Here is a 27,425-nt window from a genome sequence, read left to right on the forward strand (position 1 = left end):
CTCCTTCTGCCAACTCCTCCCTCTCAGCCGTGGCCTGCTTGGACTCTGGTGCCTCTGGTAATTTTATTCTGGATTCTTTGGTGAATAAGTTCTGCATCCCGGTGACCCGTCTCGTCAAGCCGCTCTACATTTCCGCGGTCAACGGAGTTAGATTGGATTGAACCGTGCGTAACCGCACAAAACCCCTCTTAATGTGCATTGGACCCCATCACGAAAAAATTGAATTTTTCGTCCTCCCCAACTGCACCTCTGATGTCCTCCTCGGTCTGCCTTGGCTCCAGCTTCATTCTCCCACCCTTGACTGGACCACCGGGGAGATCAAGAATTGGGGCTCTGCTTGCCACAAGAAATGCCTCTCCTCTCCTCCCAGTCCCGTCAGGCAAGCCTCAGTGCCTCCTCCTACACCTGGTCTCCCCAAGGCTTATCAGGACTGTGCCTTGCCTCCTCATGGCCCCCGTCCTGGTGACACCCTGCCCCGTGCCAAGCTTCACCCTCTGCCCTCCCTCCCCATTCCCACTCCTGCTGTACTGCCTGCCTTTGAGGAAACCCTACTATCACTCCCGGTGTCCTCGTCCCATGTGAAGCAGTTGCCGGACATAAAAAGGGGGAGACCTAAGGGGGGGGTACTGTTACGCCGAGCGCTCCGGGTCCTTGTTCCTCCCCAGAGCGCTCACGGCGTCTCTCTCCCTGCAGCGCCCCGGTCAGACCCGCTGACCGGGAGCGCTGCACTGACATTGCCGGCGGGGATGCGATTCGCATAGCGGGACGCGCCCGCTCGCGAATCGCATCCCAAGTCACTTACCCGTCCCGGTCCCCGGCTGTCATGTGCTGGCGCGTGCGGCTCCGCTCTCTAGGGCGCGCGCGCGCCAGCTCTCTGAGACTTAAAGGGCCAGTGCACCAATGCCTGGCCCAATTAGCCTAATTGGCTTCCACCTGCTCCCTGGCTATATCACCTCACTTCCCCTGCACTCCCTTGCCGGATCTTGTTGCCTTGTGCCAGTGAAAGTGTTTAGTGTTGTCCAAAGCCTGTGTTACCTGATCTCCTGCTATCCATATTGACTACGAACCTTGCCGCCTGCCCCGACCTTCTGCTACGTCTGACCTTGCCTCTGCCTAGTCCTTCTGTCCCACGCCTTCTCAGCAGTCAGCGAGGTTGAGCCGTTGCTAGCGGATACGACCTGGTTGCTACCGCAGCAGCAAGACCATGCCGCTTTGCGGCGGGCTCTGGTGAATACCAGTAGCCTCTTAGAACCGGTCCACCGGCACGGTCCATGCCTATCCCTATGACACAGTGGATCCACAACCTGTAAGCCGTATCGTGACATACTCTATACTGTCAGATGTTTTTAGAACCTTCAGGAGGCCAAAACTTTCAGAAATAGTTTTAGCTTCATTTCTTAACTCCTTAAGGAGGCTGTGACCCCGCGTCATATCGAGTTGGTCTCGGTGGCTAGCAATAGCCGGGACCCTTGGCTAATAGCGGATGTAGCGATCACAGTGACGTGCGCTATTAACCCTTTAGACACAGCGATAAAAAAAAGTAGCATTCCCGGCTGCTCAATCGGGCTGATCGGGACTACCATGGTGAAATCGTGGTGTCCTGATCAGCTAGGACACATCAGGTCCCTTACCTGCCTCCGGCGAGTCCGATCGGCAATTGATTGCTCCAAGCCTGAGATCCAGGCTTGAGCAATCGACCACTGATAACACTGATCAATGCAATGCTATGGCATAGCACTGATCAGTGCTGGCAATCAATGTACTGCATGTTATGGGGACTATAACATTGCAAAACAAAAGTGTACAAAAAGAGTTAATAAATGTAATGTAACCCCTTCCCTAATACAAGTTTGAATCACCCCTCTTTTCCCATAAAAAAAATATGTAAATAAAAATAAATATAAACATATGTGGTATTGCCACGTGCACAAATGTCCAAAATATAAAAATATATCATTAATTAAACTGCAAGGTCAATGGCGTACACGTAAAAAAATTCCAAAGTCCAAAATTGCGTATTTTTGGTCACTTTTTATACCATAAAAAAATGAATAAAAAGCTATCAAAAAGTCCTATCAAAACAAAAATGGTAGCAATAAAAACTTCAGATGACGGCACATAAAAGGAGCCCTCATACATCACCATATGCGTAAAAATAAAAAAGTTAAAGGGTCAGAAGAGGACATTTTTAAACTTGTTAATTTTCGTGCATGTTATGATTTTTTTTCAGAAGTATGACAAAATCCAACCTATATAAGTAAGGTATCATTTTAATTGTATGGACCTACAGAATAAAGAGAAGGTGTCATTTTTACTGAAAAGGGTACTGCGTAGAAACAGAAGCCCCCAACATTTACAAAATGGCATTTTTATCAATTTTGTGGCACAATTATTTTTTTTCTTTTGTTTTGCCGTACATTTTTGGGTAAAATGACTCATGTAATCACAAAGTAGAATTGGTGGTGCAAAAAATAAGCCCTCATATGGATTTTTAGGTGCACAATTAAAATGGTTATGATTTTTAAAAGGTAAGGAGGAAAAAAAACAAAAATGCAAAGACTGAGTCCTTAAGGCATTAAAGATCTACAATTTTCTAATGCCCCAATATTACCAAATACTAAGTCAATTTGAGAAGCAGTATTATGGGATGAACTTAAACCTGAATATGCTTTTTTATTTCCATATAATTTTCTCCACACATCAAGATAACCTAGCTCTTCAATAAAAGACCCCGAGTCGGACAAATGTCTGTTTCATCGATTTCGAGGAAATCCAATCAAGGTTAGGGTCAATAATACACTTAAAATATCCACTGAGATAGATTTCATGATTATCTTTATTTTCTTAAAGGACATCCGCAGCAAAATACAACTTGTCCACTATCCACAGGGGATAATCTCCTGTCGAGTAGATCATTCGTAGATGGATTGGAGATACCTTAGGCTACACAGTGCAATATTCATGTGATTTTAAATAGAAGCATGTTCCCCTTATAAATATGCACCTGTCTGCTTAAACTGGTGGTTAGGCTGATGGTTTTGCAAATGAGAATATTGGGAATATAATCCAAACCTGTAGCCATGACCCATATGCCCACATTGCACAATTCAGCTCATAAAAATAATAATATAGACATCTACCTAGTTATTTTGCTTCCTCCCAGCCAGGTATATATTTTTATGTGAATTTTGAATGAAGGTTATATACAACTACTGCTTGTACTTTCAAGTATTGCAACATACAGTGCTGGACAATTATATCATTCAATGCATGAAAGGATTGGATCACTAAGGCTAATCTTTTAGACTAGAGCTGCTATGCTTATCCATTGTATTTACTGAGGCAGAATTAAGACAGGACATATGGGCCACAATGCAACATTTTTAACAAGACCCCCCCACCTTCCACATCCTTTGTACTCCATCAAGTTCAAGTCTGATTGTCATGATAAGGGGGGAAAGAAACAGGGAGTAGTGAGCTCTAACTGTGTCTACAACCGTTGTCCCTTCCTATTGCCCATCCGCCCTAAACAACACATCAACAACCAGGAGTACGGACCCTATGCTGCGCAAAAGTGCATGGGCGTAAGGGTCAAACAAAACAACCATACTGTAAATGTTGGGAAACAAGTCAGGAACATAAAGGGAATATTACAAAGCTACAAACAGATATACCAGACAGGATATAGCATACTAACATACAGTTCAAGAACCAGGATCAAGATTAACGGCAGGTAGGATAATATGAACAAGACTAGATATGAGGATAAGTATTCAGTAGACAAAACCAGGAGGTGCAGGGGATGAACAGGTTAAATGAATGTCATAACACAGGTCAGGAAATCAAGAGCACTGTTTACACTGGACTCTGAACAAGGAACACACTAGACACCCCACTCCAATCATGGAGGGACATCAATACTAAAGCCAAATAGGCTCCTAGCTAGCAGGCACACTGCACAGTGTTACCAGGATACTAGCCTAGGAGGAAACAGAAATCCTAAATACAAGAAAACTTGGGTACAGACACAAGGCTAACTCACTCCTAGATAGACAGATTAGCACAAGACTCAGAACAGGATTCTACCCTAGAAGATCCAGTATCAAACAAGGTCAAAAGAGGACTGACATACGCATAGTGTGAACACAGACTTAGGCAACACAAAGCAGAATGGATAATTAAAGAATACTAAAACCTGACAAAGGTACTAAAACAAGGCAAGCTAAAATCATTATATCAAACAGGACAGATAACCATGGTTAAAACTCAGGATACATGTGCTCAGACAGACATAGGGAACATAATGCAAACATGGTCAGAGTAACAGGTGTAATTACCAGCCCAGAGCAGCACCGGAAGAGGCCTTATATATCCTCCCAGCGCTGAAGGGCTGGAAAGTTAACTCTTCCCAAACCAGGAAGAATAAACACAGAAACTGTTCAGACATAAACATAATGTCTGAACATCCAAAGCAGAAAAATGCAAAATACAGATAAACGGACATATACACGGAGTTTGCAACATATATGTGTCCTCAACCTGTTTTTCAGGTTTGGATACTTAAGCATTTCTTTCATCCTCTATTTTCTCATGCTTAGAACAAACTTTGGCAAAAGCCCCAAATTTTTATGGGTCTTTCACATTAGTAATTGTCAAAAAATTAGTTTTCTAAAATAATATTAAAAATACATCATCAATGTACCATAAATTCAAAAATATTTTCCTTAGACTGTGATAATTCGCTGTAATACAGGTACCATTTATACTTTCTAGTATTATTAAAGGATTGTTGTAGATAAAAACTATATCACATAATAGTAATATGGCTTACATCAGACTGTTATGTAGCAGGGTGGGAACCTGGAGATGGTGGTGATATCTTAAAGTATGATAAAAACTATAAAGTCAGTGCTTTGGCAATTTTAGTCATGCATATGGTACTGAATAATCTATACAGTTATTGGAATGGAAACTGCAGTCAGATTCCATCTAATATTAATTAGACATTTTAGCTAGCTGCAACAGGGCAATATATGTGGACTTCAACCAGTTAAGCTTTAAGTTAGGCCACTCAAAATGGGAATTTACACATCTTCTAGAGTTTCATCATTTCTCCCAATACAGGATGTGGAAGATAGACTTAGCTTCTAGAGCAGTGATGTCCAAACTGTGGCCCTCCAGATGCTGCAAAACTACAAATCCCAGCATGCCAGATAGCAAACGTCTGTCTAGGCATGCTGAAGGCATTCCGGGAGTTGTAGTTTTGCAACATCTGGAGGGCCACAGTTTGGACATGCCTGTGCTAGAGGGTATCTGGTGGCTTCTCAAGAGTGGTCTATAGGTCAGTAGCGGCTGGCCCAGGTACAGGCTAGAGTCATAGGCAAGCAAGAAGGTAGAATAGTCAGATACAGGCAGGATCAAGGCACAGATGCCGGGGTCAGAAATCTAGGCCAGTAACAGGATAGTCAGTGTAGTACACAGCAGTCAGGGAGTAGCAGAGTCATGTAATCAGGCACAGGCCACTTGTACAGGATATCAGGAGAGTAACATACCTTTGCTATGAGCACAGAAAACCTCATGATTGGTCAGAAAATATATAGGCCAAAACCAGGAACGGCAGAGACATTAGCAAATGCAAGGCAGTGGACAGGGATTGGAGGTAATTTGGTGAGTATATGCCACAAAAAAAAGTAAAAAGCAATGATCTCAAGATTACAAAAAAAAACAACGGTATCATCTACAGTTCATTTATGATAACCTTCTATAGGCAATGGAGTCAAATCATACACAAAATAGATCCTAATGGTAGATGAGCTCAGAAGAAAATTAGCGCCCCCAATCAGATAAAGGAAATTGTCATCAGCGTCACCTGCACTAAGGAAATGCAGGTGACACTGATAACAACCATACTTACCTGTCCCCATTCCGTGCTCCCATTCTCCCGCTATCTTCCTCCATATCTTCCGTTCCAGGGCTGATTTGGAGCATGGTTGGAGCTTCCTGATGTCACTGCTGCTGTTTGCAAGCAGCGGGACCCAGCAGAGAAGCAGGAGCGGTGATGTCAGGAATGCCTGTGTTCCAAGTTGTCACTGGAGCAGAGGATACAGAGGAAGATAATGGGGGAACCGGATCCTGGACAGGTAAGTATGGTTGTCACCAGTCTCACCTGCACTACCTTAGTGCAGGTGACACTGATGACAGATTTCCTTTAATCTGATTGGGGCGCTAATCTTCTTTGGTACAGATAGGTAGTGCAGGTGACACTGATGACAGATTTCCTTTAATATGTTAGGGTCAGAGTCCTAAACTGCTCCTATAAGTAAAATTAAAAACATGTCAAAGTTTTGATCAGTCAGGTTCTCTGTGCGGAGATCCCTACTAATCAGGAAAATGAGCAGGGAGAAGCATACGGTAACGGTCTTCACTTCCCGACTCACAACAATTTCTGTCCAGCCTTACAAGTCTTTGGGGCAATCTAGTGGATCTGAGAAGTACATAGCCGCATGCATCTCCATGCTCGTTCCAAGGACTAGTGAAGGATTCAGCACTGACACCCTGATCAACAAAAACTTTTGACATGTCTCTTTTTTTTTTTTCTCCAATGACAGGTTTTGTCTGGATCAATTCAAGAGTAAATAGGTTCCATTACAGTATGGCAACATGTAGAGGAAAGAATCAGAGACAATGTCAGATGTGAGTCTTTGGTGTTTAGAGATTGTATAGCATTGTTATTTGGACAGCATATATTAGCACCACTGGGGCTCAATAGCCCCAAGATTTTAGGGAGATAGGAAGGTGGTTAAGTTACCAAGGTGATTGAGTTACCATCATGGTTGTACTGTGCAATAGGAGGGGTATTTAAATTTTTCATCAGGCTGTATCTAATATGGACCCATAAATGTGATATCCAGCTAAAAGTGGTTAAAAAAACTACTTAAATGACACATGGGCCATTTATATGGATTCACCTTAATAAAATGGGAATGGTTGGTGATATTAACTTCCTGTTTGTGGCACATTAGTATATGTGAGGGGGAAAACTGTTCCAGATGGGTGATGACCATGGCGGACATTTTGAAGTTGGCCATTTTGAATCCAACTTTTGTTTTTTCAATAGGAAGAGGGTCATGTGACACATCAAACTTATTGGGAATTTCACCAAAAAAACAATGATGTGCTTGGTTTTAACGTAACTTTATTCTTTCATGAGTTATTTACAAGTTTCTGACCACTTATAAAATGTGTTCAATGTGCTGCCCATTGTGTTGGATTGTCAATGCAACCCTCTTCTCCCACTCTTCACACACTGATAGCAACACCACAGGAGAAATGCTAGCACAGGCTACCGGCATCCATAGTTTCAGGTGTTGCACATCTCGTATCTTCACAGCATAGACAATTGTCTTCAGATGACCCCAAAGATAAAAGTCTAAGGGGGTCTAAGGAGGTCAGATCGGGAGACCTTGGGGGCCATTCAACTGGCCCACCACGACCAATCCACTTTCCAGGAAACTGTTCATCTAGGAATGCTCGGACCTGACACCCATAATGTGGTGGTGCACAATCTTACTGGAAAAACTCAGGGAACGTGCCAGGTCCGAGTATTCCTAGATGAACAGTATCCTGGAAAGTGGATTGGCCGTCATGGGCCAGTTGAATGCTTGAAAAATGCCACATGGGTGGCTGAAACGTAGCTCTTTGTAAATTGAATAAACCCCATTTAGATTGACTTCAGTGTGCTGCAGCAACCCCTTTTTTTCTGTTTTGATATTATATATATATATATTGTGATGACTCGCTCTTGCAGATAGGTGCGGTTGCAGTATAGAGGCAAGGAAACAGTACTTTTCAAATCAAAGTTCCGTGTTTAATTTACACTTGGCAAACAGCAAAAACAGTCTTAGATGCAGTTCAAAGAAAAACGTAACAAAAGTCCACTTGTATTCCTTAGGTGTTTGTTCCCACCTGAGTCCATGGCATGCGGCATCAAGCAAGTCTTTTCTAAGCCTCCAGGCCGGCTGCTCACCAGCTTCCTAACTCTCAACTCTCTCTGGCAGTGTGAGTTGCAGCTAGCAAATCCCCCCCCCCCCCCAGCTGGGGAAGCAGGCTGCCTTTAAGGCCAACAAAAGGCGGCCTGGATTGTGGGGGATAATCCCCACCATACACTTGACCATTCCTAGTAAGAGCCGTCCCAGATTGGCCTTCCAGCTATACTAGGGCCACAGGGTCAGTCTGCATCGCAGCACAGACACTGAAAAAATACCGGCTCTTAATTCACCAAGGCCAGGAATAGTGATGTCCCGAATAGTTCCCGGCGAACATAGCTTGTTCGCGTTCGCCGCGGCGGGCAAACATATGTGATGTTCGGTCCGCCCCCTATTCGTCATTATTGAGTAAACTTTGACCCTGTACCTAACAGTCAGCAGACACATTCCAGCCAATCAGCAGCAGACCCTCCTGGACAGCATCCATTTTAGATTCATTCGGAAGCTGCATTCTTAGTGAGAGGAGGGACAGTGTAGCTGCTGCTTATTTAATAGGGAAATTGATATCTAGGCTAGTGTATTCAGTGCCCACTACAGTCCTGAAGGACTCATCTGATCTCTGCTGTAAGGACAGCACCCCAAAAAGCCCTTTTTAGGGCTAGAACATCAGTCTGCTTTTTTCCCCCTGTATAATCTAATTGCAGTTGCCTGCCTGCCTGTGTCAGGCTCACAGTGTATACTATGCCTACTTGCCCAGTGCCACCACTCATATCTGGTGTCACAATAGCTTGCATTAAAAAAACAACAACTTTTTTGACTGTAATATAATAGCAGTCAGTTTCCTTCACACGTGTGTGTTTCAGGGCCTGCCAGGGCACAGTGTCACACCAGTGCAACTCATATCTGGTGTAACAGTAGTGTACATTAAAAAAAAAAAATTAAAAAAATTGACTGTGAAATAATAGCAGTCAGTTTCCTTCACACGTGTGCATTTCAGGGCCTGCCAGGGCACAGTATCACACCAGAGCAACTCATATCTGGTGTAACAGTAGTGTACATAAAAAAATAAATAAATAAATAAATAAATAAAAACTTCTTGACTGTGAAATAATAGCAGTCAGTTTCCTTCACACGTGTGCGTTTCAGGGCCTGCCAGGGCACAGTGTCACACCAGTGCAATTCATATCTGGTATAACAGTAGTGTACATTAAAAAAAAAAACAAAAAAAAACACTTTTTGACTGTGAAATAATAGCAGTCAGTTTCCTTCACACGTGTGTGTTTCAGGGCCTGCCAGGGCAGTGTCACACCAGTGCAATTCATATCTGGTGCAACAGTAGTGTACATTTTAAAAAACAACACTTTGTTGACTGTGAAATAATAGCAGTCAGTTTCCTTCACACGTGTGCGTTTCGGGGCCTGCCAGGGCACAGTGTCACACTAGTGCAACTCATATCTGGTGTAACAGTAGTGTACATTTAAAAAAAAAATGCAATTTTGACTGTAATAGATCAAATAGCAGTTAGTTGTCTGCAAGCATGTGTTTCAGGCCTACAGGGTCTACTCTGCCAACTTCTGCAAGTGCACAGTGCCACTCATATCTGTTGTCACAGTAGCTTGCAAGCATAGTACCACTAATCGGGGGAAAAAAATGACAGGAAGAGGCAAGCCAACCCCCAGGGGCCGTCGTGGTCATGGTGCTGTGATTCTCTTTTGCACTAGAATAATGCCCAGTGTTCAGAGGCCACCTACCCTGAACTCGAAAAGTTCAGAGGACATAGTTGACTGGCTAACACAGGACACCCAATCTTCTCCAGCTTCTGCTCGGAACCTTGACACACCATCCTTCTCAAGGTTAGCTTCGGGCACCTCTCAAGTTAGGATGTAGATAACAGGGATATGCCTCAGTCAGGCAGTATTACACACATGGATGTACGGTGTGATGTTGATGATGTTGTACCCACTGCTGCTTCCTTTGCTGAGTTGTCAAATACAAGTGAAGCGCTTGATGATGACGATGCATCCGTGGATGTCACGTGGGTGCCCGCTAGAAGAGAAGAAGAACAGTGGGAAAGTTCAGATGGGAGACAGAGAGGAGGAGTAGACGGGTTGGAAGCAGGGGAGGTCGTCGCAAGGAGCTAGTAGCACAGTCAGACAGCATGCATCGGCACCCGGGGTCAGCCAGACAGCACGCCAATCAACGCATGCTGTTGCCAACACCAGAATGCCGTCAGTGCAGAGCTCAGCAGTGTGGCATTTTTTTTGTGTGTCTGCCTCTGACAACAGCGATGCCATTTGCAACCTGTGCCAAAAGAAACGGAGTCATGGGATGTCCAACATCCACCTAGGTACAACTACTTTGTGAAGGCACATAATCGAACATCACAAACGCTTATGGGATCAACACATGAGTACAAGCAGCACACAAACTCAAAGCTGCCATCCTGGTTCAGCATCCTTAGCCACATCAACCACTGCTGTCCTCCTTGCCCCCTCTCAACCATCCGCCACTCAGTCTCTCGCCTTGAGCAGTTCCTGCTCATCTGCCCACAGTCAGGTGTCTGTCAAGGACATGTTTGAGCGTAAGAAGCCAATGTCACAAAGTCACACCCTAGCCACCCTAGCCACTCTGACAGCTGGCTTGTCTGAACTCTTAGCCCGCCAGCTTTTACCATATAAGCTGGTCGAGTCTGAGGCGTTCATAAAATTTGTAGCTATTGGGACACTGCAGTGGAAGGTACCCAGACGAAATTTCTTTGCACAAAAGGCAATCCCCAACCTGTACTCGATTGTGCAAATGGAAGTAATGGCATGTTTGGCACACAGTGTTGGGGCAAGGGTCCATCTGACCACTGATACCTGGTCTGCAAAGCATGGCCAGGGCAGGTAAATCTCTTACATTGTGCATTGGGTAAACCTGCTAATGGCTGCCAAGCATGGAATGCGTGGCTCTGCAGAGGAGTTGGTGACACCACCACGATTTGCAGGCAGGCCTGCTGCCACCTCCTCTACTCCTCCTACTCCATCCTCTTCCATAACCTTCTCGGCTGAGTCCTCTTCTGCTGCTGCGTATTGCTCCATATCAACGGCACCCCCCAAGCTCCCCAGGTACTATTCCACATCCCGGATACGGCAGTGTCACGCCATCTTGGGGTTGACTTGCCTGAAAGCAGAGAGTCACACCGCACCACCACTTCTGTCCGCCCTGAACGCACAGGTGGATCAGTGGCTGACTCCGCACCAACTGGAGAGCGGCAAAGTGGTTTGTGACAACGGAAGAAATTTGTTGGCGGCATTGAATTTGGGCAAGTTGACACATGTGCCGTGCATGGCACTTGTGTGTAATCTGATCTTACAATGCTTTGTGCATAAGTACACAGGCTTACAGGACGTCCTGAAGCAGGCCAGGAAGGTGTGTGGCCATTTCAGGCGTTCCTACATGGCCATGGCGCACTTTTCAGATATCCAGCGGCGAAACAACATGCCAGTGAGGTGCTTGATTTGCGACAGCCCGACACATTGGAATTCAACACTCCTAATGTATGAGCGCCTGCTACAACAAGAAAAAGCCATTAACGAGTATTTGTATGACCGGCGTACTAGGACATCATCTGCGGAGCTGGGATTTTTTTTGCCACGTTACTGGACGCTCATGCGCAATGCCTGTTGGCTCATGCGTCCTTTTGAGGAGGTGACAAACCTAGTCAGTCGCACTGAAGGCACCATCAGCGACATCTTACCATTTGTTTTCTTCCTGGAGCGTGCCCTGCGAAGAGTGCTGGATCAGGCCGTAGATGAGCGTGAAGAGGAAGAGTTGTGGTCACCATCACCATCAGAAACAGCCTTATCAGCATCGCTTGCTGGACCTGCGGCAATGCTGGAAGAGGATTGTGAGGAAGAGGAGTCAGAGGTGGAATGTGGCTTTGAGGAGGAGGAGGAAGACCAACCACAACAGGCATCCCAGGGTGCTCGTTGTCACCTATCTGGTACCCGTGGTGTTGTACATGGCTAGGGGGAAGAACACACCTTCAGTGAGATCACTGAGGACGAGGAATGGGACATGAGTAGCTCAGCATCCAACCTTGTGTCAATGGGGTCTTTCATGCTGTCGTGCCTGTTGAGGGACTCTCGTATAAAAAGGCTGAATGAGAACGACCTGTACTGAGTGTCCACACTACTAGACCCCCGGTATAAGCAGAAAGTGCCTGAAATGTTACCGAATTACCGCAAGTCGGAAAGGATGCAGCAGTTCCAAAATAAATTAAAATGTATGCTTTACATAGTGTATAAGGGTGCTGTCACAGCACAACGGGAATCTAACAGGAGAAGAGGTGAAAGTAATCCTCCTCCTCCCACGACCACGCCGGCAAGGACAGGAGGCTTTACAGATGTGTTGTTGGTGGAGGACATGCAGAGCTTTTTAAGTCCTATGCATTGCCACAGCCCTTCGGGGTCCACCCTCAGAGAACAACTCGACCGACAGGTAGCAGACTACCGCGCCTTAACTGCAGATATCGACACTCTGAGGAGTGATGAACCTATTGACTACTGGGTGGATCAGGCTTGACCTGTGGCCTGAACTATCACAATTTCTGGCCTGCCCCGCTTCAAGTGTCCTGTCAGAAAGGACCTTCAGTGCAGCAGGAAGTATTGTCACTGAGAAGAGAAGTCATCTAGTTCAAAAAAGTCTAGATTACCTCACCTTTATTAAGATGAATGAGGGATGGATCCCGAAGGGACTGACAGTGGGCGATACATTCGACTAAAAAAGGCCTGATGAGATGAGCTGCCTTGGGCTAAAAATGGTCCACACGCTGCTCTGAATGCCGAATGACTTGCGTGACTTATCCACCACCAACTAGGGTTCAAGCCGCAATGTTTTAGGGCACTTTCTGCCTGGGAAACAAACATCAATTTTCATGGCCACTGCTACAGCAGCGGCTGCTACAATACCTTTTTTTTCAGGCATGTGTACATGCCTAATTTTTATGGCCTCTGGTGCTGCACTGTGGCTTCAAAAACCAAACCAAAAAAAGGCACATAACAGGGATTAAACTGATAGGAGTGGTGTGTTAAGTAGTACTATTCCTATCTGGTGGCACATTAGATTGCATGCGCAGTGCCCCAAATTTGAAGTAGGAGGTCCGACCAAGCATCTTTTTCCATCTCCCGGTTCCTAAAATCGATGCAATATACACGTCCCCTGATAGGGGACATAACAGGGATTAAACTGATAGGAATAGTACTACTTAACACACCTTATAATAATGCAGAGAGAGACAACGCAGAGAGAGGAGTCTGAAGTAGAGGAGTCAGAGGAGGAAGGTGGCTTTGAGGAGGTGGAAGACCAAACACAGCAGGCGTCCCAGGGGGCTTGTTGTCACCTTTCGGGGACCCTTGGTGTTATACGTGGCTGGGTGGAGGAAGAGACCTTCAATGACATCAGTGAGGACAAGGAACGGGACATGGCTAGCTTGGTATCCAACCTTGTGCAAATGGGGAGTTTGCGGTTGTGCAAATGGACTGTTTGCGGTTGTTTGCGGTGCGTTAAATGGGGAGTTTGGTCTGTCACTGCGAAGCGGGCATAACCCTTACACTACCTGATTGATACAACATCATACCTGATGTTTTAAAGCACGTTATTCCAAACAATTTAGGAATCTTAGGTGATTTATGCCCTTTATGGATTAAAACCAGACTCTGCATCAACTATGTAATTTTCCATGGGAGTTTTGCCATGGATCCCCCTCCGGCATGCCACAGTCCAGGTATTAGTCCCCTTGAAACAACTTTTCCATCGCTATTGTGGCCAGAAAGAGTCCCTGTGGGTTTTAAAATTCGCCTGCCTATTGAAGTCTATGGCGGTTCGCCAGGTTCGCGAACATTTGCGGAAATTCGCGTTCGCCGTTCGCGAACAGAAAATGTTATGTTCGCGACATCACTAGCCAGGAACCTTGGTGACACATATAGCCCATCAACCACCATGCCTTTCCCCTTCTCACAATATATATTAATAAGCTCACCCTGACTCCACAAGGCATCCCAGCTGATTTGTTTTTCGAAATTAGACCCCCGTAGCCCCCATAAAAAGCCTTTAAAAAAAACTTCTGAGTCAGCAAAAAACTCCACACACTGAGCTTGTTTCCTGTGTGAGCTGCAGGGAGGGACTGAGAGTGAGCAGTGAGGAGGGGGGGGGGGGGGTGTTGCCAGTCGGAGACACTCAAATGGCACACTGCAGCTGTCAGCTCTCTGAGCTGGGGAGAAGGGTGTGTGAAGTGTCATCTACGGTAGATGCTAGACATCAGTGTGATAAGATCTCCTGGACTTCCTGCCTGGAGAGAAACAGGGGGTGTGCCCAGCAAACATTACACTTCACATTGCAAACTTATATAACTTTATCATGTGCAGCTATGTAAATGGGACTATACACTTGTGCATGATTTCTACTTGTCACCTCCTCATGCTAGTTTCTTACCAGGGATTGTACATGCATCCCGGGCATTGTTGGCCACATATTACTCTGAGACATTGGTCCAACCCTGAACATACTGTTTATCTATAGTGATGACACATTTAATTTCTCCTGATGAACCTACACTGTACTTATAGAGGAAACATGTCGAGACACTTTTTTGAACCTGACCCAGCTTTTGAATTGAGGGTGGTTCTGTGATTATTATACTTCTTTTTGTTTGAAGCACTTTTTTATTACTAGTATCAGACATACCAATAGACATCTTCAATAATTTCCCCGTACGGGGTTTTGTGTGCCATCTTTTATTCATTTAATTGAATTAAAAGTTTCAGCAATTCATTTTCTTAGCTCTAGATTAAATTGTTGCTTGGTCAAATTCACATGCAGTGTGAACACTTGAGACGAGACTGTGAGATGTGTCCACATTTCCACAATAACCCTGATAACAGGACCGGCATTACCAGAACATTGTCGGGATTTGAACCATTCTTTGCCACGGCTGGTTTTAACCGGTCATTTTGAGACTTTTTTCCTTTTTCATCTCTCCTAATGCCAGAAAACAACATTACAATAACCTTTATAATAACCACCTGCAATTATTGCAGGTTTTGCAACCTAAAAACACAAAGTCAGAAGAATGTCATCTTTTATTCTATTTTATAGCCCTTAATAATAATTGATGCAATCGCCATAAATGATTTACAGTGAAGCGGAAGGTCCCTTTGGAGCCGACTCAGACATAACATGACCTAGATTAAATCCTGTATATTCAACTAAGGCAGCATGTAAAGTTTAGAATGAATGCAAACCATTTTATTCATTTGTGGAGAACACATGAATATTCAGGAGTTATAGCTACCAAGTGCAGTCCTGCAGGTTCTTAAGATCACCTACCTAAGGTACCCTCTGTATTCATTTCCATTGTTTACTTATGTGGCAACCAACCTGGGGTGATGTTGGGACTTGTAGTTCTACAGGTATTAGTAAGTCATGGTGGTTATGTCACTGACCCTATTGAGCTCTCCCTGGCACCCAGCCTTTACATTGGAGGGCCTGCATATGATGGTAGTGTAAGCAAGATCCTCGGGGCACACCCCAGTTTATGTGTGCTGGCAGATGGAAGTTGGGGTGCCCATGTTGTTGTGGGTGCAGGATACCAGACACAGGGAGACAAGGAAAAGGTGCAATGCAATTGGTGGTGCTAAAAGGGTCACTTTTGCGTACATGGAGAGGAGAGGTGCTGCTTCAGTGTGTCAGTGTCTCTTGTAACATGGAAAAATATTACTTCTCTCTTCTCCTCTCTCAGTGTCTGACACAAAGGTCGGTTCTATCCTTGGACTCTTTATGAACCCAAACAGTGATAGACTGACGTGTTCTTGCACTGGCAATTGTCTTTATAGATTTAAGGCGTTCTTTAGCAAAAACCCAATGTAGTACTCATTGTCCAGGATCTTCCCAGGGTGTAGCTGGGGGGACTTTGAAGAAGCACAGAATCCCACACCTCTGACTTGACCCTGCTGTTACACAACAGATTTGGTGAATCCATGTGGGTATTCCTCAACTTGTCTATGGATCTGCGAACCAGACCAGGACCCAGAGGCAAGCAAGATCCTCAATGCAATGAGTCTGCAGAGTATCTTCCTCCAATGCCAGGGTGCTCTGGCTAGATGAAATGCAGCTCTGACTCAACTCAAGACATGGTAACCCATGGTTTTTATGGGCCCAGGGGGACATTACCTGACACATTGCCTGGAATGTTCTGGTAAGTAGGATCTGATCTTCTTATTGCTTTCTAAGGAAGGCCAATAGATGGCAATGTTGGTTAAAGGGGTACTCCAGAGAACTGAACTTATCAGACAATAACCCATATCCATAGGATAGGGGATACCGTATTTTTCGTCCTATAGGACGCACCAGCGTATAAGACGCACCCAATTTTTAGGGGCAAAATCTAAAAAAATTAAGATTTTGAACCCAATAGTGGTCTTCAACCTGCGGACCTCCAGATGTTGCAAAACTACAACTCCCAGCATGCCCGGACAGCCGTTGGCTGTCCGGGCATGCTGGGAGTTGTAGTTTTGCAACATCTGGAGGTCCGCAGATTGAAGACCACTGCAGGAGGAGGTAATACTCACATGTCCCCGCCGCTCCGGACCCGTCACCGCTGCCCTGGATGTCGCTCCATCGCTGTCGCCGTGTCCCCGTCGCTCTGGAATGTCTCTGCTGCCGGCCGGGTATCCTCGCTCTCCGTCGCCGCCATCACGTCGTTACGCACGCCGACGTACGTACGCGACGACGTGATGACGAGGAAGGAGAGCGCCGGCATACAGGGGATCCCTGAACGGAGAAGACACCGAGGAGGCAGGTAAGGTCCCACCCGGTTTCCTGTAAGCACTAACCTGGCTATTCAGTCGGGCTGTCCGGGGCCGCTGCGGTGAGATCGCGGCGGTCCCGAACAGCCCGACTGAACAGCCGGGTTAGTGTCACTTTCCCTTCAGACGCGGCGGTCAGCTTTGATCGCCGCGTCTGAAGGGTTAATACAGGGCATCACCGCGATCGGTGATGTCCTGTATTAGCCGCGGGTCCCGGCCATTGATGGCCGCAAGGACCGCCGCGATAGGGGTGTATTCGCCGTATCAGACGCACCGACTTTTTCCCCCCAGTTTTGGGGAAGAAAAAGTGCGTCTTATACGGCGAAAAATACGGTAAGTGTCTGATCATCAGGGGAATGGGGGGGGGGGGGGGTCAGACCACTTGGATTTCTCGCAATCTCCTGTACAAGGCTCCGGCTACCTACCCATCCTCAGCGTGCTCCTGCCCCCACAAGATATCACTGTGGCCGATGATTGGCCTGAACATGCCTGCCATGTGGTCCTCCCTTGTCCTGATGGCTTAATAAAAGAAGAGTATATATAAACATTTCCCATATGAGTCGTTCAAGCTGCCTCTTGCCTGAATTCCATGCTACAAGAAATCAACAAAACTACCTACCCTGTCAATCACTGAATAAACAAGGTAGATCATATTGCCAAAATTTTCTTCTTCATCATACATTCTTAAAGGTATGGAATTAATAGTTGCTAAACAAATCTCATCTCCATAGACTTAAGCCAACCATACACTTTCTTAGATAGCTGTCTCTATGGCCATCTTTTATGCATGCTTGAATTTTAGAATAGGCTAAGGAGAGAATGAATGCCCATATAAGGCTCATCTGGTGGCCGTTTAGTTCCCCTAAGATTAGACATGTTGAATAGTGTTGAGCGGCATAGGCCATATTCGAATTCGCGAATATTCGCGAATATATGGACGAATATTCGTCATATATTCGCGAATATTCGCATATTCGTTATATTCTCGTTTTATTTTCGCATATGCGGATATTCGCGTATGCGAAAATTAACATAAGTGAATATTGGCATATTCAAAATTAACACGCGCGTAAATTCGCATATGCGAAAAGTAGCATATGCTAATTTTCGCATATGCGGATTTTCGCACGCCAGTCTCACACAGTAGTATTACAGCCTTCTTTACACCACACAAGCTGGAAGCAGAGAGGGATGATCACTGTGATGTGTACTGTGAAGAAAAAAAAAAAAAACGAATATTTGTAATTACGAATATATAGCGCTATATTCGCGAAATTCGCGAATTCGCGAATATGCGATATTCGCGAATAATATTCGAATTGCGAATATTCGCGAGCAACACTAATGTTGAATTCCAGTTGCCTGATTCTTCTGCCCCTTCACATTGGCTGTCAGGGAAGAGTCAAGAGGCCACTAAACATATTAGATGGTCAACTGGTCCCGATATAATTGGCAGGTGTGAATCACATGGAGCTAATTTTTATGGCCAACTTTACAGACTGATGCAGAAAAAGGTATGGTCTCCTTTTCTGTTCGAGTCACTTAGTCCTAGAAAGTCTCTTAGATAAAAATACAAATTAGAATGCTTGCACATGTTATCTTCTCACCTTAAAGTGATCTATATATTCCTCACAAGGGGACATAAAAGTGCTTCCCCAGCTGCCCAATCAAAAGGCTCTCAGAGGCTACTTTTGGGTAATGTACATCTTGATGAGAGATCGTTGACTGCTTTTGAGAAGCGATATGGTCCATTTGAAGAAATGCCCATCATCGAGGGCATTCTGACCATGCTGTTATGACGTTTTTAAGCAGTGGTTATGGGAGGGCATGCACACACAGGCAATAGTCTCTGAATAGCCCAGACAGACGACCAGTAGAGAGGATCGAATGGTCTGTGAACAGGCACAAACAGATTTTACAGTTTTCTTTTCCATTATCTCCTTCATTACACACCCCTGTCTCCCCCCTGGCAACACTTCTGTTACGCCGAGCGCTCCGGGTCCCCGCTCCTCCCCGGAGCGCTCGCAACATCCTCGCTACTGCAGCGCCCCGGTCAGATCTACTGACCGGGTGCGCTGCGATACCGCCCCCAGCCGGGATGCGATTCGCGATGCGGGTGGCGCCCGCTCGCGATGCGCACCCCGGCTCCCGTACCTGACTCGCTCTCCGTCGGTCCTGTCCCGGCGCGCGCGGCCCCGCTCCCTAGGGCGCGCGCGCCGGGTCTCTGCGATTTAAAGGGCCACTGCGCCGCTGATTGGCGCAGTGGGTCTAATCAGTGTGTTCACCTGTGCACTCCCTATGTATACCTCACTTCCCCTGCACTCCCTCGCCGGATCTTGTTGCCATCGTGCCAGTGAAAGCGTTCCCTTGTGTGTTCCTAGCCTGTGTTCCAGACCTCCTGCCGTTGCCCCTGACTACGATCCTTGCTGCCTGCCCCGACCTTCTGCTACGTCCGACCCTGCTCTTGTCTACTCCCTTGTACCGCGCCTATCTTCAGCAGTCAGAGAGGTTGAGCCGTTGCTAGTGGATACGACCTGGTTACTACCGCCGCTGCAAGACCATCCCGCTTTGCGGCGGGCTCTGGTGACAACCAGTAGTAACTTAGAACCGGTCCACTAGCACGGTCCACGCCAATCCCTCTCTGGCACAGAGGATCCACCTCCTGCCAGCCGAATCGTGACAGTAGATCCGGCCATGGATCCCGCTGAAGTTCCACTGCCAGTTGTCGCCGACCTCACCACGGTGGTCGCCCAGCAGTCGCAACAGATAGCACAACAAGGCCACCAGCTGTCTCAACTGACCGTGATGCTACAGCAGTTACTACCACAGCTTCAGCAATCATCTCCTCCGCCAGCTCCTGCACCTCCTCCGCAGCGAGTGGCCGCTTCCGGCCTACGACTTTCCTTGCCGGATAAATTTGATGGGGACTCTAAATTTTGCCGTGGCTTTCTTTCACAATGTTCCCTGCACTTGGAGATGATGTCGGACCAGTTTCCTACTGAAAGGTCTAAGGTGGCTTTCGTAGTCAGCCTTCTGTCTGGGAAGGCTCTGTCATGGGCCACACCGCTCTGGGACCGCAATGACCCCGTCACTGCCTCTGTACACTCCTTCTTCTCGGAAATTCGAAGTGTCTTTGAGGAACCTGCCCGAGCCTCTTCTGCTGAGACTGCCCTGCTGAACCTGGTCCAGGGTAATTCTTCCGTTGGCGGGTACGCCATCCAATTCCGTACTCTTGCTTCCGAATTATCCTGGAATAATGAGGCCCTCTGCGCGACCTTTAAAAAAGGCCTATCCAGCAACATTAAAGATGTTCTGGCCGCACGAGAAATTCCTGCTAACCTAGATGAACTCATTCATCTTGCCACTCGCATTGACATGCGTTTTTCCGAAAGGCGTCAGGAGCTCCGCCAGGATATGGACTTTGTTCGCACGAGGCGTTTTTTCTCCCCGGCTCCTCTCTCCTCTGGCCCTCTGCAATCCGTTCCTGTGCCTCCCGCCGTGGAGGCTATGCAAGTTGACCGGTCTCGCTTGACACCTCAAGAGAGGACACGACGCCGCATGGAGAATCTTTGCCTGTACTGTGCCGGTACCGAACACTTCCTGAAGGATTATCCTATCCGTCCTCCCCGCCTGGAAAGACGTACGCTGACTCCGCACAAAGGTGACACAGTTCTTGATGTCAACTCTGCTTCTCCACGCCTTACTGTGCCTGTGCGGATATCTGCCTCTACCTTCTCCTTCTCTACTAAGGCCTTCTTGGATTCCGGATCTGCAGGAAATTTTATTTTGGCCTCTCTCATCAACAGGTTCAACATCCCTGTGACCAGTCTCGCCAGACCCCTCTACATCAATTGTGTTAACAATGAAAGATTGGACTGTGCCGTGCGTTACCGCACGGAACCCCTCCTAATGTGCATCGGACCTCATCACGAAAAAATTGAGTTTTTGGTCCTCTCCAATTGCACTTCCGAAATTCTCCTTGGACTACCGTGGCTTCAACGCCATTCCCCAACCCTTGATTGGTCCACAGGAGAGATCAAGAGCTGGGGTACTTCTTGTTTCAAGGACTGTCTTAAACCGGTTCCCAGTACTCCCTGCCGTGACCCTGTGGTTCCTCCTGTAACCGGTCTCCCTAAGGCTTATATGGACTATGCTGACGTATTTTGCAAAAAGCAAGCTGAGACTTTACCCCCTCACAGGCCTTTTGACTGTCCTATTGACCTCCTCCCGGGCACTACTCCACCCCGGGGCAGAATTTACCCTCTGTCCGCCCCAGAGACTCTTGCTATGTCTGAATACATCCAGGAAAATTTAAAAAAGGGGTTTATCCGCAAATCCTCCTCTCCTGCTGGAGCTGGATTTTTCTTTGTGTCCAAAAAAGATGGCTCCCTACGTCCTTGCATTGATTACCGCGGACTTAATAAAATCACGGTAAAGAACCGCTACCCCCTACCTCTTATCTCTGAACTCTTTGATCGCCTTCAAGGTGCCCACATCTTTACCAAACTGGACTTAAGAGGTGCATATAATCTCATCCGCATCAGGGAGGGGGACGAATGGAAAACTGCATTTAACACCAGAGATGGACACTTTGAGTATCTGGTCATGCCCTTTGGCCAGTGCAACGCCCCTGCCGTCTTCCAAGACTTTGTTAATGAAATTTTTCGTGATCTCTTATATTCCTGTGTTGTTGTGTATCTGGACGATATTCTGATTTTTTCTGCCAACTTAGAAGAACATCGCCAGCATGTCCGCATGGTTCTTCAGAGACTTCGAGACAATCAACTTTATGCCAAAATGGAGAAATGTCTGTTTGAATGTCAATCTCTTCCTTTCCTAGGATACTTGGTCTCTGGCCAGGGACTACAAATGGACCCAGATAAACTCTCTGCCGTCTTAGATTGGCCACGCCCCTCCGGACTCCGTGCTATCCAACGTTTTTTGGGGTTCGCCAATTATTACAGACAATTTATTCCACATTTTTCCACTATTGTGGCTCCTATCGTGGCTTTAACCAAGAAGAATGCCAATCCTAAGTCCTGGTCTCCTCAAGCGGAAGACGCATTTAAACGGCTCAAGTCTGCCTTTTCTTCTGCTCCCGTGCTCTCCAGACCTGACCCATCTAAACCCTTCCTATTGGAGGTTGATGCCTCCTCAGTGGGAGCTGGAGCGGTCCTTCTACAAAAAAATTCTTCCGGGCATGCTGTTACTTGTGGGGTTTTTTCTAGGACCTTCTCTCCGGCGGAGAGGAACTACTCCATCGGGGATCGAGAACTACTGGCCATTAAATTGGCACTTGAGGAATGGAGGCATCTGCTGGAGGGATCAAAATTTCCAGTTATCATTTTCACCGATCACAAGAATCTCTCCTATCTCCAGTCTGCCCAACGGCTGAATCCTCGCCAGGCCAGGTGGTCGTTGTTCTTTGCCCGTTTTAACTTTGAAATTCATTTTCGCCCTGCCGACAAGAACATTAGGGCCGATGCTCTCTCTCGTTCCTCGGATGCCTCGGAAGTAGAGGTCTCTCCGCAACACATCATTCCTCCTGACTGTCTGATCTCCTCTTCTCCAGCCTCCATCAGGCAAACTCCTCCAGGGAAGACCTTTGTTTCTCCACGCCAGCGTCTCGGGATTCTCAAATGGGGTCACTCCTCCCACCTCGCAGGCCATGCGGGCATCAAAAAGTCCTTGCAACTCATCTCTCGTTTCTATTGGTGGCCGACTCTGGAAACAGATGTTGTTGATTTTGTGCGGGCCTGTACTGTCTGTGCCCGGGATAAGACTCCTCGCCAGAAGCCTGCTGGTCTCCTTCACCCTCTGCCTGTCCCCGAACAGCCTTGGTCTCTGATTGGTATGGACTTTATTACAGACCTACCCCCATCCCGTGGCAACACTGTTGTTTGGGTGGTCGTTGATCGATTTTCCAAGATGGCACATTTTATTCCTCTTCCTGGTCTTCCTTCAGCGCCTCAGTTGGCAAAACAATTTTTTGTACACATTTTTCGTCTTCACGGTTTGCCCACGCAGATTGTCTCGGATAGAGGTGTCCAATTCGTGTCAAAATTCTGGAGGGCTCTCTGTAAACAACTCAAGATTAAATTAAACTTCTCTTCTGCTTATCATCCTCAATCCAATGGGCAAGTAGAAAGAATTAACCAGGTACTGGGTGACTATTTACGGCATTTTGTTTCCTCCCGCCAGGATGACTGGGCAGATCTTCTACCTTGGGCCGAATTCTCGTACAACTTTAGAGTCTCTGAATCTTCTGCTAAATCCCCATTTTTCGTGGTGTACGGCCGTCACCCTCTTCCCCCCCTCCCTATTCCCTTGTCCTCTGGTTTGCCCGCTGTAGATGAAGTGACTCGTGATCTTTCCACCATATGGAAAGAGACCCAAAATTCTCTTTTACAGGCTTCATCTCGCATGAAAAAGTTTGCCGATAAGAAAAGAAGAGCTCCCCCCATTTTTGCTCCCGGAGACAAGGTATGGCTCTCCGCTAAATATGTCCGCTTTCGTGTCCCCAGTTACAAACTGGGACCACGCTATCTTGGTCCTTTCAAAGTCTTGTGCCAAATTAATCCTGTCTCTTACAAACTTCTTCTTCCTCCTTCTCTTCGTATTCCTAATGCCTTTCATGTCTCTCTTCTTAAACCACTCATCATCAACCGTTTCTCTCCCAAACTTGTTTCTCCCACTCCTGTTTCCGGTTCTTCTGACATCTTCTCAGTGAAGGAGATACTGGCCTCCAAGACGGTCAGAGGAAAAAAGTTCTTTTTGGTTGATTGGGAGGGCTGTGGACCTGAAGAGAGATCCTGGGAACCTGAGGACAACATCCTAGACAAAAGTCTGGTCCTCAGGTTCCCAGGCTCCAAGAAGAGGGGGAGACCCAAGGGGGGGGGTACTGTTACGCCGAGCGCTCCGGGTCCCCGCTCCTCCCCGGAGCGCTCGCAACATCCTCGCTACTGCAGCGCCCCGGTCAGATCTACTGACCGGGTGCGCTGCGATACCGCCCCCAGCCGGGATGCGATTCGCGATGCGGGTGGCGCCCGCTCGCGATGCGCACCCCGGCTCCCGTACCTGACTCGCTCTCCGTCGGTCCTGTCCCGGCGCGCGCGGCCCCGCTCCCTAGGGCGCGCGCGCGCCGGGTCTCTGCGATTTAAAGGGCCACTGCGCCGCTGATTGGCGCAGTGGGTCTAATCAGTGTGTTCACCTGTGCACTCCCTATGTATACCTCACTTCCCCTGCACTCCCTCGCCGGATCTTGTTGCCATCGTGCCAGTGAAAGCGTTCCCTTGTGTGTTCCTAGCCTGTGTTCCAGACCTCCTGCCGTTGCCCCTGACTACGATCCTTGCTGCCTGCTCCGACCTTCTGCTACGTCCGACCCTGCTCTTGTCTACTCCCTTGTACCGCGCCTATCTTCAGCAGTCAGAGAGGTTGAGCCGTTGCTAGTGGATACGACCTGGTTACTACCGCCGCTGCAAGACCATCCCGCTTTGCGGCGGGCTCTGGTGAAAACCAGTAGTAACTTAGAACCGGTCCACTAGCACGGTCCACGCCAATCCCTCTCTGGCACAGAGGATCCACCTCCTGCCAGCCGAATCGTGACAACTTCCTTGGACTGACTGGTCACCAAATTTATCACCTATCAAGCATTTATGAGACCAGCTGGCAAACCAGCAACAGCAATCTACAAGTGCAGGATCTACCGGCCTAGCTGCGACATCTGTGGGCAAATGTGCTTCAGGATTCCATTCCAGGACTTGTATACAACCATACCCAACCGTATCTCATCTTGTATCCAGGCTAGAGGCGCCCAACAGGGTACTAGAGCTTCCTTTTAATTGTACAGCTTTCCCTTTAAGTTAATCCTTTTGCTTTAAGATTTTAATCACTTACATACTGTCTATCATCATTATATTCACACACATAAAGTTTTATTTGATACTAATAACTTTTTTGATGTGTAAATTTTTTTTGTCAATAGGTGTATTTTTGGTGTCTGCAGTCAGCTCTAATGTTAGTATTACATCTTGCTTTCATAAGGGTCTATTCACACAGCAGAATCTCCACTTGCGGAATTCCGCCTCAAATGAAAGCCCAATAGACTTCTATGGGATTCTGCACTCCCATTCACACTTCTGAATTTCCGCTTGCGGAATTCCGCAAGCGGAAATTAAGAAATGTGAATGGGAGTGTGGAATGCCATAGAAGTCTATTGGTGGAATTCCACATGCAGACATTCTGCCGTGTGAATAGACCAGGGCAGAGATTACGCTGACTTGGACACCAACTGTGGGCACGTGCCATCTCCATAGACAGAAAAGCATATTCAAGCAGATTTCACTGAAAGAAAGAACATCAACATTCTTTCAGACGGTATTTAAATTAAAATCTGCAGCTAAAATTCATCAGTGTGTGCCGTTTTGCAGAATTCTATTGAAGACAGTGGGAGGCTGCTTCACCAAAATTTCCAAAAGTAGCGTGAACGTAGCCTAAGTGTATTTTGTATTCCTACTTAACAGGGTAGTTTGTGGGAACTAAACTTATCTCCTATCCACAGAAGAGGGAAAAAGTGTCTGATCACTGAGGGTCCAATGCGGCCCCCCTCCCCCACAATCTGTGCATTGCCTGGCTCTGGCACTCTACTTACCAAACTCCTCAGCGCTTCTGTCCCCACCCTCAGAGACGAGCAGGAGTGACGGCCTACTCGATCAATCAACGGCTGTGACGGGATTCCTGTGAATAGGGGATAAGTTTAGGTCCCCCAGACTACCACTTTAACAACATTATAATCAATAATAACTATTTTCACAGCTTCCATTATACACTTTACATGGTGTTTCCCAGTCCTGTTAACCAAATTTCACCTTTCTGACTCAATTCCCAACTTTATAGGTCTTGACCCCAAATAACTGCACTGACACCTGGCTGTGAAGCTACAAACTTCTCTTTACTGAAAAAAAGGTATAAATCTCTCTTTAAGGATGTTTTCTGAGCATAAGAATGTTCTTTAAATGCAGTGGGGGAGCCCGAATCTCCCTCATCATTACAGAGTGGGGAGAAGAGGGAGAGGCGGAAGGAGGGGAGGAATATTGATGAGCTGGGCGGTGCTGGGGCCGGCGGCCACTTACATGAAAATGCCAGTTACCCCGCCTGTGCCAGTTAGCACTTATGTTACGCCTAGCGCTCCGGGTCCCCGCTCCTCCCCGGAGCGCTCACGGCGTCTCTCTCCCTGCAGCGCCCCGGTCAGTCCCGCTGACCGGGAGCGCTGCACTGTCATGGCCGTTGGGGATGCGATTCGCACAGCGGGACGCGCCCGCTCGCGAATCGCATCCCAGGTCACTTACCCGTCCCGGTCCCCTGCTGTCATGTGCTGGCGCGCGCTGCTCCGCTCTCTAGGGCGCGCGCGCGCCAGCTCCCTGAGACTTAAAGGGCCAGTGCACCAATGATTGGTGCCTGGCCCAATTAGCTTAATTGGCTTCCACCTGCTCCCAGACTATATCTGCTCACTGCCCCTGCACTCCCTTGCCGGATCTTGTTGCCTTGTGCCAGTGAAAGCGTTTAGTGTGTCCAAAGCCTGTGTTACCTGAACTTCTGCTATCCATCTTGACTACGAACCTTGCCGCCTGCCCCGACCTTCTGCTACGTCTGACCTTGCCGCTGCCTAGTCCTTCTGTCCCACGCCTTCTCAGCAGTCAGCGAGGGTGAGCCGTTGCTAGTGGATACGACCTGGTTGCTACTGCCGCAGCAAGACCATCCCGCTTTGCGGCGGGCTCTGGTGAACACCAGTAGCCTCTTAGAACCGGTCCACTAGCACGGTCCACGCCAATCCCTCGCTGACACAGAGGATCCACTACCTGTAAGCCGAATCGTGACAGTAGATCCGGCCATGGATCCCGCTGAGGTGCCGCTGCCAAGTCTCGCTGACCTTACCACGGTGGTCGCTCAGCAATCGCAGCAAATTGCCCAACAAGGACAGCAGCTGTCGCAGTTGACCGCCACGTTACAGCACCTTCTGCCTCTGCTACAGCAGCAACCATCTCCTCCGCCAGCTCCTGCACCTCCTCCGCAGCGAGTGGCCGCCCCTAGCCTCCGCTTGTCCCGTGGATTTTTGTCTCAGTGTTCCCTGCATATGGAGATGTTGTCGGACTTGTTTCCTACAGAACGGTCTAAGGTGGCGTTCGTAGTGAGTCTTCTTTCAGGAAAGGCCTTGTCTTGGGCCACACCGCTCTGGGACCGCAATGATCCTGCCACAGCCACAGTCCAGTCCTTCTTCGCTGAAGTCCGGAGTGTCTTCGAGGAGCCAGCCCGAGCTTCTTCTGCCGAGACTGCCCTGTTGAACCTGATCCAGGGTAATTCTTCAGTGGGCGAGTACGCCATCCAATTTCGAACTCTTGCTTCCGAGTTATCATGGAATAACGAGGCTCTCTGCGCGACCTTTAAAAAAGGCCTATCCAGTCGCATCAAGGATGTGCTGGCCGCACGAGAGATTCCTGCCAACCTGCAAGAACTCATCCATTTGGCTACCCGCATTGACATGCGTTTTTCTGAGCGACACCAAGAGCTCCGCCAGGAAAAAGACTTAGATCTCTGG

This window comes from Hyla sarda, chromosome 7, assembly GCF_029499605.1.
Source record: "Hyla sarda isolate aHylSar1 chromosome 7, aHylSar1.hap1, whole genome shotgun sequence".
Lineage (NCBI taxonomy): Eukaryota > Metazoa > Chordata > Amphibia > Anura > Hylidae > Hyla > Hyla sarda.